Source organism: Ambystoma mexicanum, chromosome 8 (genome assembly GCF_040938575.1).
Source record: "Ambystoma mexicanum isolate Mex_15411 chromosome 8, UKY_AmexF1_1, whole genome shotgun sequence".
In the NCBI taxonomy this organism is placed as follows: Eukaryota; Metazoa; Chordata; class Amphibia; order Caudata; family Ambystomatidae; genus Ambystoma; species Ambystoma mexicanum.
This window is the reverse complement of record NC_090929.1, coordinates 394,542,037-394,557,207: the sequence shown is the minus strand read 5'-3', so window position 1 is coordinate 394,557,207 and position 15,171 is coordinate 394,542,037.

Sequence of the window (15,171 nt, the reverse complement as noted above, 5' to 3'; positions counted from 1 at the left end):
AAGTCACACATTTCCATGCAAAATCACAATGCTAAATGGTCATTTTTTATCCACTATTTGAACCATTTCAATGTTACATCACATGGCTCATAATAATGTTATCTATTATTATCAATGTACATGCCACTTTCATTCATTTCAACAGCTCTATCTCCTAATTTCAGTGTTAATCTATCTCAGTGCTTCTTTTTCCCCCTCCCCTCCTTCCCTTCCTAACCTCTTACCCCTTGTTTGTCTCCCTTGTTTGTCCCCCCTACCTGCTTTTACTATTGTAAAAAAGCTTTTAAAAAATGCATTTGTTCTAATAATGCAGACTCCATTGACTGTCATTAGCTTTTATTTTGTATAAACTGTGTTTATTGCAAATCATTTATAACTAGTTTTCACTACTTTCTTATTCCAATTTGCAGACCCTGATCAATATCACCTTATGTATGATTCGATCTCTGCATTGTTATGTTGTTATCCTGTTATATTAATGCTAATAAATATTATTAAACAAAAAAAAAGAAAATGCTTTTAAATGCCGACGATAGGGTCGATGGATCAGGCAAAGTAAGGGGTTACTAGCGGTTGGGCCTGCCCAGATAGTGCATGCAGACACACCTGGTCCAGTGACAGGAGACCCAAGCACAAGTCCCAAAGAAAAGTCATGCATGGAAATTATAGCAGAATCTTTATGGCCGTCATTAGCTGCTGCTAAAAAAAGGCAGGTGGATGGAGAAGGACTTGCTGAACTTTCTTCTACACAGTGAACCCGAATGGATGTCCCTGTAAACAACCAAGCCAGAAGGAGCTATGTTGATACATTTAAAGACATAGGGCCGCATTATGAGGCGGTAGCCGTACTGGAAAAACCGGCAGGCTGCTGCCGGACCCAAAATACCATTCCGCCTCTGTGATTGCCAGAATCACCGGGGCATTACAACCCCGGTGACCCGGTAATTCCAGAGGCGGAATTCCGTAAATCCCCATTCCCATGGAGTCCCATAGGACTCCATGGGAATGGGGACAATGGAAACACCGGTTCCGTCTATGACGGAGCCAGTGTTACCATTTCTGCCTGCAGGTGGGTGGCGTTACTCCCGCCAGGTCAGACCTGGCGGGAGTGACACTTTCCGCCTGCAGAACTCAGAATCAGCCGGTCCGGAAACAACAGTGGCAGCTGATTTACTGCCACCATTGTTTCTGGACCGACTGACTCATAATGAGGCCCATAGTCATAGAAAATTACATGAAGAGTTTGAGAACCAAAAGAAGCACCCAAGAAGATAATTATGAACTGAAAGATTACCTGGACAGCACAGCACACTTGGGAAATAACATATGGTACCAACACAGGAAGGAATTTGGAAGAAGGACATCAAATGAAGGATGCTTTGCATGTGCACTCCTGCCATACAGTATGGGAAAATCAAGAATCCTCATAGCAATTGAAATTGATGTTCAAACAGCACATTGTCTTTCACACATAGCACTTTGCAAAACAAAAGGTCAATTTGTGGGAAGTGATGCTTCTCTCAAATGGGCAACTGAAAAGACAGATCCAGATGAAGATGACTTTGTTCAAGATATAAAGACAAGAAACAATGCAAAGACAAAGAATCAGGTGATCAGATACAAAAAACCTGGAGTAAAAGGAGCAGAAATATGAAGAGAGGTGAACAAAAAGCTGGAGACTGAAGGAAATTCTGCAGAAGAAGCTTGCAGATGGAAGAACAGAAGCCAAATGCAGATCTGGGGAAGAGTACTGTCACCAGACGGATGGGAGAAAGGAGTGGTGATCTGCAGAGCATGGGTAGTTATTGGTTGTTATCAACCTACCATTGAAATAGTGCAGAATGGCTGCAAGCCATTATGGCCAAGACTTAATAAACTACTGACATGAGTCGAAGATAGAGGAGGATCCTTGCAGATAGTACCATTGGAGAGCTCTAAACTATGCTTCAGAAACAATGGAACTAGAAAACTGGGAGAGAATCAGAACGTGGTCGAATCTTCAATGTGCCAGGAATGGTGCATGAAACAGCAGTAACCATGGATCATTATTCGGCTTGTTGATCCAAGGCCTACATTAGACTGCCAAAACATTGGGGAGGAATCTGCACATTAGTAAATGTCCATGTTCCTGCGTTGGTGATTCCAGAAAGTGATTTGAACCTTGACGGTTTCCCGAAAGCAGATGCTCACCTGAGGAAGAAGAGATCTTGGAGCTGATAAATCGAATGAAGAGGGAGAACTACTTCTCTGCAAAATCAATAGAAGCCTTTGATGCTATTCCATATGAACACAGACTGTTCCGCCAGACTTCTTCAGTGTTCACATTGATTGTCATGCCAAGGATCCAGGTTGGAGCAAATACCAAATGGCTTCAAATCACCAGATGGGAATTGCTGCAGACAAATAATACTGCCATAAAGGGATTCAATGCAATCAGAAGAACTGAGAACAATACGACTGATGGCTCTCCAGAACAGATACGTCCTGGACATGATCACAGCTATGGATGGAGGTGTTTGTTCAAAAATTGGAGAATCATGTTGCACATTTACACCATCTCATGATGACGAGAATGGAATCTTGACAGAGGTCATAGACATGCTGATGAAACTCCATGGCCAGATGATAGAAGAGGTAGAAGACATTGCTGATGACAGCTGGTTTGGATCACTCTTCTCGTGGGTTCCACAATGGATGGCAGAAATGTTCATTTTTCTTGGAGCCTTGTTATTATTGGTGATGCTTGGATTCTGTGTGATCAAGATAATAATCTCACAGTGCAAGAAGACAGCAAAGAAAGTCACAGGGATGGAAATCATGATTGATGTTGAACCAGGATGGAAGCCTAAAGATCTGACTGATGAAGAAATCAGAGACCTTGTGAAGGCCAGTATCCATTCACCTGAGGGAACAAACTTCCTGTATCCAAAGGACCATAAGAAGTGATGACGAGAATGGAATCTTGACAGAGGTCATAGACATGCTGATGAAACTCCATGGCCAGATGATAGAAGAGGTAGAAGACATTGCTGATGACAGCTGGTTTGGATCACTCTTCTCGTGGGTTCCACAATGGATGGCAGAAATGTTCATTTTTCTTGGAGCCTTGTTATTATTGGTGATGCTTGGATTCTGTGTGATCAAGATAATAATCTCACAGTGCAAGAAGACAGCAAAGAAAGCCACAGGGATGGAAATCATGATTGATGTTGAACCAGGATGGAAGCCTAAACATCTGACTGATGAAGAAATCAGAGACCTTGTGAAGGCCAGTATCCATTCACCTGAGGGAACAAACTTCCTGTATCCAAAGGACCATAAGAAGTATGTGGGAAGATGGATCTATTGCAGTCCAAGTGGACAGTGCATGCTCATGACATGGAACAAGGATGAGAATGTGAAATCAGATGGATGTTTGGAAGGGAGTTATAAAAATATGGATCCCTAAGAAGCATTTCTTCAGACCAGGATGTCTAGATGTAAAGGACGATGCGAGAGTGGGCGATGAATCGCCCAGAGGGGGGAGTATAGAGGAGGAACCAAGTACCCGACTCCAACTGCCCCGCCTACATTACCTGAAAAATATGAACCAAAGTATGTGACGTATACTGAACAGTTAAACAAGCATAGAGAAGAGCGTGCCCTCTGTGCAGTACCCATAAGGATATCTATACCTAAGCGGATATGGGAAGTAAAGTACCCATTTAGGAAACCATACCTGCATACAAGACAATATGATGGCCATTTGAACGAGATTCCTGAAGAAGCAGAGAAACTAAATGGCAAAGATGAATGGTGAAGTCACACAAAATCAAATTAACACCCATGTATGAGATAAACAGACCAAAGGATGCAGACGATTTGTAAACATCAAGAAGTACCAAGGATAAGTAACATCTTGGTATCAAGATGAAGAAACCTATGCCACAGACCTGATGAAAGTACTTAGTTAGTTTAAACATGTACATGTGCAATGAAAACGCAAGCAGCAAAGCAATCATGAAGCTAGCCACATGCTTTTGAATAGACAGACTGCGGCAAGCGCCAACATATTTAAACATATGGACACATAAAGGATGGATGTTTCCACTACGCATACAAGCAGCACTGAACAAAGCAAGAAGGCCTCCATTTTCAGAGTGTCGCAGCTAATTAAGCAATTGAAGTTACAGAAATAATCTCAGCTAAAGGAGTTCACTGAGCCAAAAGAGCCAAGGTCGTATCAAACTGGAAATGGCTGACATTGGATACAATTAATGTGAACGAACAGAGACTCCTGTTCTGAAAGGTCAAGCAAAACAAAAGACGTCAGAGGACTACTGGAGAATAAAATCAAATACACGAAAAGGTACATTTTCATGGTGTCCAGTCACGTGATAGAGGGAAGTTGGACGAACAAGATGGTCACACCTACGCACAGAGGCTGGTTGCGCACATACTCGTTAAAAGTTCTCAGAGAACAGTACAGACTCAAGGCCAACTTCAGAGCACTAGTTGACACTGGACCATTGAGGTGATGATGGATAATATGCTAATTGGTGGGAAGCTGGTGCTAAGACGAGCTCACCCGCACCTGGTTGTTCAGTCTGCATGCTGCTAGGTGTAGGTGGAAAAGTACTGACGGGGGTTAGAAGGTAACCAATTGCAAGGCACAAAATAAGCAGTGTCGCGGAGCAATTTGCTATGTAATTCTGTAGGTTTGGAATTAAATTGGAACTTGTGTAGCAAAGTTAGCTATTTAAGTTACCCTGTTCAATGAAAGCACAGCTCACCCTGCATTCCTCTCTTGCTTTCAGCGCTCGCTCCACCCTCTTTTCTCTGTTCACTGCAAGTTCAAAGGGGCTAATGGAGAGAGAGTGCAGCAGTAATCATCCCCTTCACTCATGTGCCAAAAGGCCTGTGTGGCATTGCTACGCACATTTTATTTTTCAGATAATTGCAAACCATAATACTGTTATTAAGCTAACTGTATTGTGTGTGCCAAAGACCAGCATGTTCGTTATTTTTTTTTAAAAGGCTTTCAATTCCTTTTCTAAAAATGTAATAAGTTACATAATGCATAATTACAGTATTGATACTGTAAAACACTACATTGTCTCCATGGTTTACAGTGAAGTATACCACTCGGCCAAATGCTTTGACGGCAAACCTAGTCCCCTGGCCTGCTGGTTACATACGGCTTGTAACTGGTACTCAATCCATGAGCTGATCCCATACTCCTTGACATTCTATCTTGCCATGTTGGTTTATACCCATACCCTGAATGTGAGATGGCTGCAAACTACAATATTCTGCCTAGTTTGCCCAGTTCTCTGCCTGCTACGCCATCCACTCTGCTTAGTCTTTTACATAATGAATATACATAGTGAACTTGATATTTACTTAAATTAGTGATCAATAGTTTCATCCAGTCTGTACAGCTACAGACCTACTGCAGAACCGTACACTGTATTTGGCCTCCAGAGCTCACTTTGCTCTATGATTACGATTGCATTATATATTTGCACCTGCAGTAGAGAGAGCTGGCCAAACTGTTATTTGTGTCCATACATGCAGCCAACCTTTTTACAGACACTCATCCAGGGCTTGCAAAGTATTTTCACTCACTCGCGTAGCCGAGTAGATTTTAAGAAGGGCCAGTACCATTTGCAGGGGATGTTGGAAACTTTTATTTAAACTTTACTTTGTTTGCAGTAAATGTCAGATAAATGTTTCACTGTGCATGGCTGGTCTCTGTGTGGCAGAAGTGTGCCAAACTAAAGTGGGTCTGTTGTGACATGTACCATTTTACAGAAAGAATTTGCAAGGCCTGACTTATCTCACTAATCTCTCACTTCAACGGTATGCAAAAGTGCTGTATTGTTGCTCATTTTATATCTTGGGTACAAGTATCTTCTTGTTGCACTAAAAACATTAGTACAAAATTGCTAATCAAATGGGTTTGTTTGCTAATCAAGGAAAATGTAATTAGCAAATTCTGCTAATCAATTTTTGAAAACTAATTTGTGCCTTGAATTGTAGAGGACCACGCCGTTGGGGGTCCTATAGTTTGTGTAGCTAATGGGACGTCGTACATTTAGTGACATTCATAGTGGCCATTTTAAGTGGAGGGCTTAGTTGCCCCACCTGGTGTTAATTATCCTACCACTTTCTTTCGTTATTCTATACAGATATAGAGCTTATACTTAGAACTTCACTTAGACCCAATCACACCCTCCATACTTTGCTACGTTGGATGACGCTGGTAATGAGGCAGATCAAAACGTCAATGATGACCAATTTTGGGTATATGAGCCCAGTTTTTCATGAAGTAAGTAGAGTCAGAGGATCGAGTGATTGCTGATGTTCATTGTACTCCCTGTTTTAGATATTTGACATTAAAACAGACGGACTTTCCCAAACTATTTGTGTCATCTTGATTATTGATGTATGAATAAAATCTGCATCCCCATCCATCTCCCGGTAGAGCTACTCATCTTAAAGGGCTGTCTGAGAGAACACACAGCTCACCTTCCTCTCCTAAAACCCAAACCTCTAGTGGGGATAAATCCTGGTCCACCTGCTGCAAAGCTGGCTCCCAGTGGTTCCAGTACCGTACCCCGCATTCCTGGCACTTGTTGGGACTGTGGGGTTCTGGATCACAAAAAGGGTGAACCAAAGTGTAAAGGTAAGGCACTTGGAGTCAGGCTGCCACCATGGCCTACCCTTACCCCATGCCTGAGGTGGAGGCCACTGTCCTCCCCTCCCCCACAGGGATCACATTTGGTGCTCCTGTAGAGATTTCCCTAGTGTCCCTTGGGGCCTGGGACCAGTACACAGAAGTACTGGTGACAATCCCACAGAACACCCGTAGGTTTTTGAGAAGGGTCCTCTTGAATGGCCAGCCTTCCACTGGCTTGAGAGGCACTGGGGCAAGCATGACAGTGGGGACAAGAACCTGCTCAAGCCAGGGTACTATGTAGGTGCTCCTCTGAGATCTACCAGGTTAGCTGGTGGGCCTCCCGAATTATCGTCTGAAGCTTTAGTCAACATTACGATTGGAGCCAAGACATCAAAGCTTCCTGTCCTGGTTCAGGACAACGTGCCTGCTAACATTTTGCTACGAAATTATTTGGTGGAAATGGGGATGATCTCGGATGGTCTACCCATGTCTGCTGCGGCGGTCACCCGATCACAGGTCACACCGGATCCGGCTGCAAGTCCGGTACCCTCACCGGTGGGGAAACTCAAGGCACAAAGATGGAAGAGCAAGAAGGCCACCTCTGTGAAAGGGACCCCTTCTGTTCCTGCTGCTTCAGCAGCACCCACAGGGATTCATGCTCCGGACGGGCTGGGTCCAGTGGTAAACCCAAACTCAACTCCTGAGGGAGTCGAGGTAGAAGACCCTCCTGCGTGAAAAAAGGTGCTCAACCCGGAGGACCACCCCGACCTTCAATGCCTGTTGGCTGAACGGGGACCCTCCCGGGCAGACTTCTGTAAGGGACAGAGAGAGTGCCACTCTCTCGAGGGTCTGAGAAAACAGGCCCCATCGCAGGCACAGGAAGAAGTGCCTAGGACGTTCCGGATATATTGGGAGGGTTAGCTCCTTGTTAGTGTGCCCACTAAGCCTGAACCTGGTGCCCTCAAGAGGTTGGTGGTATCCCAGGTTTACAGGCCCTTCCTAGTGCAGTTGGCGCATGAGGTTCCCTTAGCTGGTCATCTTGGACCAAGACGACAAAGCAAAGGCTCTCTGCCCATTTCTACTAGCCCCGGATGGGAGTAGAAGTGAAGTCCCACTGCAGGACCTGCCCAACTTGTCAGTTGTCTGGCAAGACTGAAGGCAGTGTCATTGCCCCACTCAGCCATTCCAGTGGTTGGCACACCACTTGAGAGGGTGGGCATTGACATTGTCGGTCCCCTTCATCCTCCCACTTCAGGTGGACATCGGTTCATCCTGGTCTTGGTTGATCATGCCACCAGGTACCCTGAGGCGATACCCCTTTGGACTATTACTCCCAAGGTGGTTGCCAGGGCTCTCCTTGCCATTTCCACCCGGGTTGGACTCCCTAAGGAGGTTGTCTCTGACAGAGGATCCATCTTCATGTCGAGTTACATGAAAACCATGTGGAAAGAGTGCGGGGTATCTACAAGTTCTCCACCTCTACCAGCCCCAGACCAATGGTCTGGTCGAGAGATTTAATAAAACTCTCAAGGGCATGCTAGGTGCTTTGGAAGAGCCCCTAAGGAGGAAATGGGATCTTCTCCTGCCATGCCTGCTGTTCGCTTACAGAGAGGTACCTCAAGAGGGTGTTGGTTTCAGCCCCCTTGAGTTACTCTTTGGACATCCCATACGGAGGCCCCTTGCCTTGAACAGAGAAGGTTTGGAAGCCACCACTCCAAGTCCTGCCAAGCAAGTGGGGACAATGTGCTAGGCCTCAGACAGAGGATGACACAGATGATGGGTCAGGCAACAGAGAATTGGACAAGTACTGGCATGACCTTAAAGCTTCGCAAGTAGATTGGACAGGAGATCCTTGTGATGGAGCCTACCAGGCCTCGAGCTTTGGCAGATAAGTGGACTGGACCCTTCAGGATAATCTCCAAGATCAAGCCTTTTCCAGGCGAGCAACAGTATCATGTCTCTTGCTGGCTTCAGAGCAAGAAGAGGATGAGAGTGAGCCCCTTCCTGATTTGCTGCATAGCAAACCTCAGAATAGCTCAGTGGAGAGAGTGCCTCTCTCTCCAGATCTGATGACAGAGCAGCAGAGGGCCTGCAGGGCTTTGCTCCGGCAGTATGCCTCTCTGTTCTCACCGACACCAGGCCTTGCACCATGGTGTAGGTACGAAATTGACACTGCTGACAGTGTGCCTGTCAAAAGCAGGTGCTACGGTATGTCAGATACAGTTAAGAACCACATCCAGGCTGAGGTCACCAAGATGTTGGATCTGGGTGTTATTGAACCCTCAACCAGTCCCTGGTCCAGTCCAGTGGGCCTTGTCCCCAAGGCAAGTTCCCAGGCAGGTACCAAGGATTGGTGGTTCTGTGTGGACTACAGAGGGGTCAATGTTGTCACCAAAACTGATGCGCACCCATTGCCCAGGGCTGATGAGCTCGTGGACAGCATGGGTGCTGCCACATTCGTGAGCACCTTTGACCTTACCTCAGGCTATTGGCAAATAGCTCCGACGGACCATGGCAAGGAAAAGACTGCATTCTCAACACCTGAGGGGCTCTACCAGTTAGGAGGCATGCCTTTTGGGTTGAGGAATGCACCTGCCAGTTTCCAATGTTTAGTCAATCATGCCTTATTTGTGGCCTACTTAGACGACATCGCCGTCTACAGTTCCACTTGGGAGGAGCATTTGATTCACTTGAGTAAGGTGTTGCAGGCCTTGAAAAGGGCTAACCTCACTATCAAGGCCACCAAGTGCCAGATAGCTCAGGGAAAAGTTACACATCTTGATCATGAGGTAGGAGGGGGGGTCAAATCCAACTTCTCCTTGGTAAGGTACAGGAAGCAAATGACTGGGAGACTCCCACTACTCAAACCCAGGTGAGAGCCTTTTTGGACCTCACTGGGTATTTTTGCAACTTCATGGCAGACAATGGAACCATAGCTGCCCCTCTGACAGCTCTGACTTCGCCCAAACAACCAAGGAAGGTTAATTGGACAGAAGACTGTCAGAGGGCCTTTGTTGGCTTGAAAGAAAGTCTGTGTAGGGCACCTGTGTTGTGTGCACCAGACCACAGCAAACCCTTTATCGGCCAGACGGATGCCTGCGACACCGGAATTGGAGCTGTCTTGTCCCAGTTAGATGACAAAGGGAGGGAACATCCGATCATATTCATCAGTAGACAACTCAAGGGTAGAGAACTTAGGTAGGCTACTGTTGAAAGGGAATGTTTCAGTATAGTTTGGAGCCTTAAGCATTTTAGGGCCTAATTTACGGGGTCTACCTTCAAGGTCCAAACAGACCATAAGCCCCTGAAGTGGCTTATGCAGATGAAGGGTGAAAACTCCAAACTGCTCAGGTGGTCCATTAGCCTGCAAGGGCTAGACTTAACCATAGAGCATAGACCAGGGAAGAGTCATGATAATACAGATGGCCTTTCCAGAACATATGCTGCTCAGGTGGTCCATTAGCCTGCAAGGGCTAGACTTAACCATAGAGCATAGACCAGGGAAGAGTCATGATAATACAGATGGCCTTTCCAGAACGTATGCTGATCGTCTGGATGAGAGCGTCAATCTCGTGGGAGATTAGATGCTCTAACCTCAACCCGGGGGGGGGGCGACTGTGATGCTGGAAATGCATCAGAGGGACAGGGCCTGTGTATCTTTGTCCTTTATTGCCTTATCATGTATGTTCTGTCTTGTTTTCTGCGCAGGAGTTCATGTGAGACTCCTGGCGGTGCGGCTCTTCCAGTATTTGGTTTGGTGAACAGACCCTTGGGATACCCTTATGGCACCCATGGGTGGAGTACGACCCTGTATTCCTAGTGTATTTTTTTGGGCACCTGTGTGTCGCCCACGGAAATTCCGGGAAGCCCTGACTGTCCCTTCCTCCTGACTGGCTGTTGGGTGGAAGTTCCATATATGATGTTGTGGGGAAGTCCAGGTCAGACTGGCTGGAGTCTTCCCAAAGACTGTATGTTGTGGGTATGCCCATGGGGTGGGACCTGGGTGAATGGAGTGTGTGACGAATACGCATTCTCTGTTATGGGTGTCTAGTATCTGGTGTTTGACACAATGACAGACAGCCTTCCCCGGAATTGGTATAAATGCAGTGTGTAGTGCTGAATGGCAGAATGCTTGTCCGAATTCACATTCTGTGTTGTGAGTGCCTGGATGGAGAAGAATGGCCTGAATGCACTGTGAGCCGATTGGCTGCCTGATTGCCTGAATGCCCTTCTGAATGATCGGTTGCTTGAGTGTGACCCAGCAGATTGAATGGGAGATCAACAGTATATCTGGGGGCCTCTTACTGCTAGCAATCGATCAGAAGCTGAAGTCAAATCTGATGCTTAACTTTGAAGCCCACTGGAAGAAGAACTGCTGCTGCTGTCCTTCACTAATCTGAAAGCTGCTGTGCCTTCAAAGAGCTGATCGAAGGAAGGACCTGGCTAGGAGACCTCATCCGGAGCTACAAGGGACCATCGTGCACCAGCTGATCAGCTGATCTTTGCCAAAGCTCCCTGGACGTCCGACCCTCAAAAGGCTGCCGACCGGGGATGGGGACCGCCGCAGAATATGAAGAGAAGCACCCGGACATTGAAGTCCATTACCAATGACCGCCATCGCCGACTGGAGCACGAGTGCTCCTTTGCCTAAGAACATTGAAACAAGGACTCCCTTGCACATCCTCGTCGACCGCTTTCATCCTGCTGGAGAACGTCAAGGCCGCCGATGAATGAGGAGAATCCGCCGGTGGGTTTCCCGCCACCTGAAGACCGCAGAGACGCCGGACGACTCGACAACCTTGCTGGGCCAAAGTTCTTCATTAACTCTTTGCGGCAACGAACACTCGTCGTCGAGGTGCACCACAGGTTGCCCAGGTGGGGGGGGGGGTCCTCATACAGTGTCTAGGTAACGGGGCCAGTATTCTGCCAATTGTTCTAACGAACTGCTTTCCTCTTCTGTCTATTGTTGGTTCTCTTCTTTAGTTGATTTGTGTGACATTTAAACTAAGTCCAGTTGATGCAATTTAATGAAATCTGATAGTAATTGTGTTACCACGTAGACCTGTGCATATATTTGCCATTGCAGACTAACTGAGCACCACTGTTGTGATTGTGTATATAACCTTGAACCTTAATTATGGAAAGACTGTGTTTTCACTAATGCAGTGTGTGGACATTCCTTTGTGGGTGCGTGGGGACTATACTGTACTTAAGAACCTGCCTGCATGACCTCCTGAGAGCTAGGCCTTGATTGCTCGCCCACGTTTTTCCAAATAGAGAATCTTGGCTCGTGTCCTCTGTGCCTCTCCTCTACCATATAGAGAGCAGAAGTACAGACACCCCCCTTCAGTCTTTACAATCCCCACGTGTGGTGTTGCCGACCCTGAACTTTGTGCTGGTCCATCATGATAATGCCAGCAGCCTGCCATGTTATCTACCCCACCAGCTAACGACTAGGCCGATGTGGCCCCTGGTGTCCCCAGGTACGGCTTTACCGGTCCGTGAATTTCAAACTGTCTTGAAGACACCACAGTGGAGGTCAGACTGGTACCCTGTGGACCCTGCTATTGTACACATCAAGGCGGGGTGCCCGCAGACCTAAATGGGCCTAGCCACAATGTTGCGTGAAGATGTGTTCCTATGTTTGTGGGTTTTGTAGTGAGGGGGGCGGGTGCGAACAGTGGTGGTGTGTCAGTGGGTCAAGGTCCACTCTCCCAGGTTTATAAAGGGTGTGTTTGCATGGGGAGTTTTTCTAACGTGTAACCAGTAACTCACCAACCCAGCTGTCACCCAGTTAGTACCCGGGGCCCTAAGTATGTGAAGATTAGTGGTATTTGTAGTTCTAGTATTATTGGGTGCATTGTGCTGTCACTTTGTATTTGTTTTGTCGTTATGAAAAAGGAGGAGTGTTGTAGGTCACCCCTCCTGGGGAGAATGGTAGCTCCCAGGATCTCTATCATGGTCACATGGTAGTAACCATGTGACCAAACTAATGAAAAGGATGAGACGCTTCTGGCTCGTCAGTCGATCCTACTGCTGACTCCTGCGTCTCTTTGCAAGCACCATGCTGGTGCGGCGCAGCATGCTGAGGGCCTAGCAACGTGGCCCGGCATTTGGACGGTGCCCCTGCTGGGCAACACTGCCCCCCTGGAGCTGTCTCGCCATGTGAACATGGCCTGTCCACCAGCAACGGCCTGGGATCCCCCAGAGTCGAGGCGGTGCTAGCTGGGTGCCCCCAGCCGTCATGGTCCGCTCCAGTGATCCGGAGTGAGCAGGGTGTCGCCTGCTGTCTGGGAGCTGCAAGGATGCAGCTTGAAGAGTCCTGTCGGGTGATCCCGAAATCCGCTGTGGTCCGCTCTGGTGATCCAGGAGTGGGTCACCACATGGTCTCATCACTCACAGACCTGAGAGCATGGTTTTTCTTTGTGAACATTGGTGATAGATGGCACACTTCTGTCCTGATCCTGTGGTGCCCACACCCACCTGCATTTTTGGCAGTTAGAGTTGTTGGAGTGGAGTTGCGAGGGGAGTTGGAGTCTGCAGGAGTCCCTACAGTCTTTCTCCCCTGTCTACTACTATTGTGGGAGAACTTAAATATTCCCACCCAGAGCGAAGCAGTAAGCGGAGTTGTGAGGAGAGTTGGAGTCTACAGGAGTCCACGGGATCCGCGGTGAGCAAGGGAGTAATGGACCTTAACGTGAAACCCCCACGGCACAAAGCACACAGAGAGGAAAGGTGCAAGAAAGGAGCAGCAAGAAGATCCAAAGAAATACAACAAACGGAGAGGCATCAGCGGGAAGAAGGACGCTTAAAGCTCCGGGCGGAGTTAACAAATCAACAGGACCAGACACAAAGAGTCGGGATTCCACCACCCAAACAGGTGGATAGCACGAAGGACTCGCAGATGAGTAACCATCGCCTTGACTGGACCAAAATCCACCTCAGCTAAAGCCAAAAACCACCTACCCCAGCTAAAACGGGGGACCAGAACCCTAGGAAGCACCTGGGTCAAGTGAGTAGAGGATCAACAACATTGAATATGTCAGATTACGAACAATGTGGAAGTCACTCAAGTGACATTCGAGGTGCCACGAACTCCAGGGAGAGCAGTGATAATGATACCGTCTCCTAAGAACAGACGGCTGAGCGAAATATCCACAACGCAAAAAGATTCACCAAGCAAAAAATCTGACATGTTAAAGTCATGCCAGCCATTAGGATCACCCTAGCTCCATTCTGCAAACTCTATGAGGCGATAAAAGATGGAGTCCAAGACAACACCTCGATTCTTGCAAGCTTAACGACAAAAATGACCTACATTGAAGGCTACATCACCGCCTTACAGGAAAGAAACAGTAATCATCATAAATGTTGGGGAACAAAAGTGGAGGACCTGAAAAAGCTGGTAGAGTCGCTTCAAGCAGAGAAGAAAAACCAAACCACAACGGAGAAAAGAAATAAGGGCCAGACGTACGTCAGCAAAATGCTGAAAGAACCAGACGCACCGGGTGAGGCAAAAGAAAAGGCAAAAGAAAAGATTGCCGCCACATCCAGAATGAGCACCACTCTATCAGTGAAACAGGGAGCGACAAATCACCCATCCATAAGAAACCCGGTGGTATTAAAACTAACAAGCAAAGAACCGGTGACCACGACGACACGAACGCTCACCTGTGGTAACCAAGAATCATGGAAGTCATCCCAGAAAAAATCAACTTCTGGAAGCCGCGATACCAACGAAAAAGGTGGGCAACACTAGCAGCTCCCCGAGATCAGTAGAAGACTTCTTGAAAGTTACAGAGTTGATGAACCTCTCGCAACATTGAGAAGCCACACCCGGCGATCTAGATCAAGAGGCGTTCATCATTGAACCGGAAAAAAAAATAACAACGCCAACACATGATCTCACCACCAGCAGAAAAGAAGTGAGCAAAGATCATGGAATGAAGGATCAAGCAGCCACCAAAGAGTCTCAAGAGTTCATCTCACCTATCCACGAAAAAAATAAACGGGATAACAGCAGGGCAGATATCAAAGAAGATAGGCAAAGACCAAGTAGGCACGTAACCCCTGAGCAGAAAAGAGAAACGAAAAGAGTAAACGGACAGCAAAGCAAAAATACAAGGGCAGAAGATGAGGAACGTACGCTCAAAGTAGAACAATCAAAAAGGATTGAAGGATACATGATTCTGAATAAGAAAACTATCCTAAAAATAACAAGTAAAACAAACACACTGAAAGGTATCAAGTCAGAAGACATCAAATTAGTCGAACAATATCATAGAGGAAACACAGCAAAAGCATACCTCCATGACAAGGCAGCCGGAATACAACATATAAACTTGAATGCAATCAGAGAAATGGAGCAAATGGGCTTCACATTGTCAGAAATAAAACCTTCAAGCACTAGAGAGGACAAAACGTGCCATTCAAAAGGCACAGAAGAACAGAAATATCGATACACATCCAGAACGGAAGAGCTATATCAAGCAAAACGGATAGGCAAAGGG